The sequence below is a fragment of the Pseudophryne corroboree genome (assembly GCF_028390025.1).
Source record: "Pseudophryne corroboree isolate aPseCor3 chromosome 1 unlocalized genomic scaffold, aPseCor3.hap2 SUPER_1_unloc_2, whole genome shotgun sequence".
NCBI classification, from domain to species: domain Eukaryota; kingdom Metazoa; phylum Chordata; class Amphibia; order Anura; family Myobatrachidae; genus Pseudophryne; species Pseudophryne corroboree.
Window position 1 is genome coordinate 1811319 of NW_026967467.1, and position 6182 is coordinate 1817500.

At 45.1% G+C, this 6182-nt stretch overlaps 1 long non-coding RNA gene across 1 annotated transcript; it reads right to left on the reverse strand.

The window, feature by feature from the left end:
- Positions 1–3556: 3556 nt before the first annotated feature.
- On the reverse strand, positions 3557–4019 carry LOC134982025 (uncharacterized). The gene is made up of 2 exons (XR_010190881.1): positions 3889–4019; positions 3557–3802 (listed from the first exon to the last, which is right to left on the reverse strand). It is a non-coding gene; the product is annotated as an uncharacterized LOC134982025 (long non-coding RNA).
- Positions 4020–6182: the final 2163 nt, after the last annotated feature.

Here is a 6182-nt window from a genome sequence, read left to right on the forward strand (position 1 = left end):
ATGGAGGTTTTTCTCTTTAGTATATTCCGGGCACAGGTGATCTCTCAGCCAGAGAGCTTACAACCTGTCTTCTGCCTCTATAATGTCCGTGCATCGACTGAGGAAGCCGCCGAGTATCCAGGAACGGAGAGGCGGGGAAACGCGTCACGTGATTGGGCGTTGCAGTCCGGCAGTCCGAGAGTACGAGCGCTCGTTTGTGACTGTGAGGAAGCGGGGACCAGTCGATGCACGGACATTATAGAGGCAGAAGACAGGTTGTAAGCTCTCTGGCTGAGAGATCACCTGTGCCCGGAATATACTAAAGAGAAAAACCTCCATGCACCAAGGATATCCCCGGTAAGAAGAAAAATACGGGAGGGAGGAATATTTCTCAACCACTCAGCAAAGAGTGTACCAACTAACCATAAGGAACATTAGTCCCCGATTTCTGAAAGAGCCCCCGTTAATTGCCAAATATGGGAGGTAGGAGGACATTGAATATTGATATAAATGGATATGTGCATCTTTTGTACCCAATACTAATAATAATCGCCATCTGGTTATATGATTGAAAATCAGGAAGTGAACGACTAACCACTTAAGTGAATTAGACTGCATGCCCGTTATCCTTGGAGCATTATTAATTGCTTATAATTGATTTGATATATTTTTTATGACATTGTTATTATTGTATTGAAGTTTTATCAATTTATAATTCATATTTTTATGTTATGATATGGCCATATAGGTTGTCTGTAGAAATAAAGTGATTTATTTAAATTTATCTGTGACTGGACAGCGCTTCCTATTGAGACCTTGGTTTTAATCTTTCTATGATATGAATGCATTACGATTATCCCCTTTGGAGACACTCTTCTTCGTTTTTATATTTTATGTTATTATTGTCCTTGACTATTTAACGCTATGTTTGTAAATGTCATTGTTCTCCTGATCTGCTTTGACATTATCTACTATTATTGTCTAGCTGTTTTGTTTGATTTACGGCCCAAGTGAAGCTTCAATAAAAAGCTTTAAATATATTTTATATATATATATATATATATATATATATATACACACACACACACATTCAGTACAGGTGCCACCGTTACTTACTGCATTGTTAAAAAAAAAAAAATGTGAGTGTTGTAGTTCAGAGCAGGCACTGTTCTTATCAAATGATGTTCAGTACAGGTGCCACCATTACTAATAGCACTGTAAGTCGACATGGAACAGTTGACAGAAGAGCAGGAGCAGCAACACAGTACTAGTGCTGTTGTTGCTGCCAGCCATGATAGTATTTAAACATCTATTTAAACATCTACTAATAAACGGTTGTACAGAGGACAGAAAGTTTAAAAAGGGCAAAACAAAGAAATATGTATAGAAACGCTGACAAGCTATAATTAAAAATAATTTTTATTATCCATAAGACATGAAAAAAATATATCCTTTAACTCCCTAGCTCAGAGGTTCCCAAACTGTGTGTTGTGGCTCCCTGGGGTGCCTCGGGACATTTGCAGGGGTGCCCTGGGTTGGTGGTCCAGGACCAATTCAAATTATTCATGATCAATATAATAGGCAAAACCAGTGCTGGTGGCTGCCAGTCATAAAATATGTGGCCAAACAGAAGCAAATCTTGTCCCTCACCACACAACTGACCCTAAGGATGACATATATAAACGCGATCTACTTAATGTAATATTTCTTTCTAAATTTCTCAATAAGAAATTTTTGGCCTAGGGGTGGCGTGAAAAAAATTCTGATATTCTAGGGCTCCATAATTCAAAAAAGTTTGTAAACCACTGCCCTAGCTGGTTTCTGAAAAAAAGAAATAGCTACTGTTACTCTTTAATTGGCTGTTCTCAATTAGACATCTAAAAAATGCATGCATACTGTACAAATATTTAATATGTTCACATTAATACAGTCAAAAGAAAATCTTTTTTTAGCAGCATTCTTGTTGCAGAATGTACTGTATCTGCAATGTTAGTAATTAGATAGATTGTATCCAGATGAATATAGATACCAGGTTTTACTAGTCATGCAGTTTCAGCAAAACAATGTAGCAGAGTTTTTATGCCAAGCAATAAAGTGTTAGTAATAATGCAGTTCCGTTAGGACAGTTTCTAACAGAATTTTCATGCACAGTAGATGCTATTAAAACATGGCCACGTTGTTTGATATTTGTATGCAATTATTGCCACGTTATTCCTCTGAGATGGGGACAACTCCTATACTCCCGGCTCTGGAGCTTTGATCCTTTTAGAAAGCCATATCTGGAGATGAGTAAAAGTTCCCAATCATATGCACCAGGTTCTCAGGACATGTTTAACCAGCTGTTAGTTCAAGGCCCCTTGATGAAGTCTGTGTGACGAAACGCGTTGGGCATCAGATTGACCTCTGACTCAGATAAGCACTTTAATACCGTTGCACTTTATTTTTATATGAATGTGTAATTGCTTTTTATCCCATTTTTACAAAAAGTTTTGTTAACATTTTAAATAAATGTTTTTAATTGTTTAAATATCTAGTAATTATTTATAGACACCATTGGTCGCTACCCCCCATCCCTTTCTTTCATAAATTCAATCAATTCAGGGATTTACCATCCCGGTTCTATTTGGGGGACCAGCTGATGCCCTACACATAGGGAGTGTAAATATAGCTTAGCCATATATGTTGGGTTAAACAGGGTTTTATTTCCACTTGCGGCGCAGTATTTTCCTTTTGTTGTGATTATATATATATATATATATATATATATATAAAAACAAGCACAGTGTGTGTGTGTGTGTGTGTGTGTGTGTGTGTGTGTGTGTGTGTGTGTGTGTGTGTGTATATATATATATATATACAATTTGTACAGTGTCCGGCTCTCACTTAATGCTGCTCATCTGCGCCGGGTGCCCGCATGCAGGGAAAAGTAGATACACAAATAGTAATATGCAGCACTCCTGGCGTCTTGAGAAATCAATCATATAATGCACTTTCGTTTGGCAACGTTTCAGTGCCGTTTATTGTGGCACTTTCGTCAGGTTTAACAACAAACAAGGACAAACACTTACCTATATACCCCTGTACACCAGTGTGAAAGCGCTGCTCCGTCGGCGGGACCAGTTCCCGGGCGGGTGGCGCGTAGCGTGTGACGTCATCAGCCGATGCGTCATCACTGTGCTCCCCATCACCATAGCTACCAGGATACAACAACAACAGATCATAGCGCATATTGGAGAATACCAGTTTACATAACACAGTCACTATACAGTAAATAGTCACCATATGTATTATATTGATATATACAGCGCAATAGCAATCAAGCTACCTGATGTTAGTCAACAATCTTAAAGTAGCATATTATTTTGATATTTGATACATACACATACACATACACACACACACACACACACACACACACACACACACACACACACACACATACTTGTTTTTCTATCCTCATCGGGACATATGTCTGGAACCTTCCTCATGGGGACCTATTCAGGAATACCGGCCTAATGAGGACACCCCACATAACTGATTTATTTTCGGGTTTAATTAGAGATAGAGGAAACGTGTATTCAGCAGCAGATACATTTTATTCAGGAAAGGTTCTTTCTCATTTCAGCAGTAATTCGGTTCTTAATGTAAAACTTAACCGAGAGCCAGTTCCGAGCCTTCAGCGCTTGTCGTTCTGCCCTTAGGCATGCATCACAGTCATTCTTGCCCGGCACCTTGAATGAGCGAATGAACCGAATCATGTGACGTTCAACAGCTTTCACTTCTGCTGGGGTCCACGGATTGCGCTTGGTACCCCTTCTGTCACCTGTGCGGGAGAAGAAAGGTCAGTCACCACGCAACGCCACCACCAGTCATGGACGCATCTCAAATGGAATGGACAGTCACACCCACCTTTAGCTGCACCTCCATCCACCGCCGACACCACGCTGCCAGCTTCTTTTCCCATGTGCCCCATGGGAACCTCAGTATCCTGACTCTCTGGCTCATCCCCAGAGTCATCGCTCACCACCTGGATCGGCTCTGTGGATAGAGAAGGACAGGGAAACCGATCACACCAGCCCACTTAGACAGTCAGTCCCTGGAGCCACACTGTCAAGTGATACCTACCGTTTGGATCAATGGAGATCTCTTCCAGATTGTGGCCCCGGAATTCAGCCATTCTCCCTTGCTCGAGAGCCAGAAACAGCTTGCTCAACTTGGCCAGTTGAAGGGTACCCTCCGGGAGGCGGTAATAATGCCGGTGCACCCGAATATCATGTCCAAGGAAATCAGCAAGCTGATCCATCTCTGTATCGCTCAGGTTGAGGACTCTGGAAAGTGTAGCCACATGCTTCCGTAGGCGGGTGGAAGATAATGCTTCGGGGTGCTTGGCCCCACACTCCCGGGCGTAGAGACGTATGCAGTCGGATCCCCTATAATGGGACATGGCTGTTGGCCTAGCAAACATGTAGATATTGTGTGGGGTCACACCACATTCTGTCCGCTTCTCTATGAGGAGCTCCATCGCTTTCTGCATGCTTGGGGATAGCAGGACAGGGACTTTCCTGCCTCTTTTCCCAGGAATCTCAATACGGGAGAAGTGACGACAGAGTGCCTTCTCCAGCTCTGACAGGGCCTGGGCCACATCACCCTGCAAATCGGCTGTGTGCCGTAAATCGAAGGAGGAGAGCAGCATCTTGGAAACCTCACCTTCTCTCCTGCGGTTGAAGAGAATCAGCTGCGTGAGGGTAACTTTGGCCAACATGGACCACTGCTGTTTGGAAGGGTGGGCGGACAACTCATCGATGTACTCTCGCTGACGGTCAAGGAGGTACAGGTTCAAGCGCTTAACATCATCAGTGAAGGGCAGAAGCAGCGGTGCATTCCATTTTATCTCTCGAAGTGTCTTCAGGGCAGCAGTGGAGATTAGCTCGCTCCACCTCGCCTCATAAATTTTCCGAAAGTTTCGGGCACGCTCCTCTGTCAGGGCACTGCCCTCCATCAGTGCCTGACACTCCACCATAGCTGAAATCTTCTGCAAGCTGTGTCCCACCTTCAGAGCCAACGAGGGTATTTTATATGTATTGGTGCGGTCATCGTAACCGGCCAGGCTCCTCACAGCATGCACCACTTGCAGGAAATTCTGTGGGCAAATGAAATCTTCCATACACCGCAACGGTGTGACCTTCATCGCCTTCAGCAGAAGCCGCCCCACCTCTCTGAGCTTCTGACGGATGTAATCATGCTTGCTGACATCAGACCCCAGACGGTTATAGAGGTGCTGACCGAACTGCATAATCCAGCGGTCCCCTTTGATTACCGGTACCACATCATCATAATTCATTCCGCTCAGCAACTTCCAGAGGCCAGTGCCAACATCTTTCGGGAGCGGTGTGGCGTAAGTGAAGAGACCCTGCACCCTGGTTCTTCCAGGTTTGGGGCTGACACTTTTGCGGAGCGGGCACCTCTTCACATGGCGCCACAGGTGCTTCCTGGAGAATAGCCCTTTACATTTTACACAGTGCATGAAATCTTGGGGAGCCGTTGCTTCTTTCGGCTGCTTGCACGGTAGGAGGACTCCGCTGCCCTCGCGGAGAACCCCGACATTATGGGCAAAGTTTCCCCGGGTGCGAATCAGGTCTAGCTGCACTGTCCTTTCCCTGGAGCGCTTCGGAAAGCTGAGTGCCCTTGCAACCTCATGCTCATTGTGGTGGACAGCTTGAACATGTCTCGCAATTTTTGAGAATGGCCTCTCGCACCACAGGCAGAAATTTTTCTTGTTACATGCAATCGAACCATCTGCTTTTCGGGTAAGTACCTGGACCGACACTGCGCGGGCCGGATGGAGACTTGGTTCGGCCTCCGCGGAGCAAGCCCCGGACACTTCCAGAACCTTCCTGCCGTGAAAAGACGTCTCCTCCCCTCCACTATCATCCGAGCTGCTCAACTCTGACGAGTCGGGGAGATAGTCTTCGTCACTGCCGTCGGTTCCGTACATTGCCTCACTGCGACCAGCAGACCCAGCACTTCCGGAGTTTGTGGCGCACACACCGTACCAAGCCCGCGCTTTCTGTCTGACCACGCCCACCGTGAATACAGGGCTCTGGGAATCGAGGGCCCAGGCCCCGGCACGTGCTTCCTATTACACATCCGGAGAGGTGGTTCTTACTAGAGTCACGTGTCGGGCGGCGCGCGCGACACTTTTG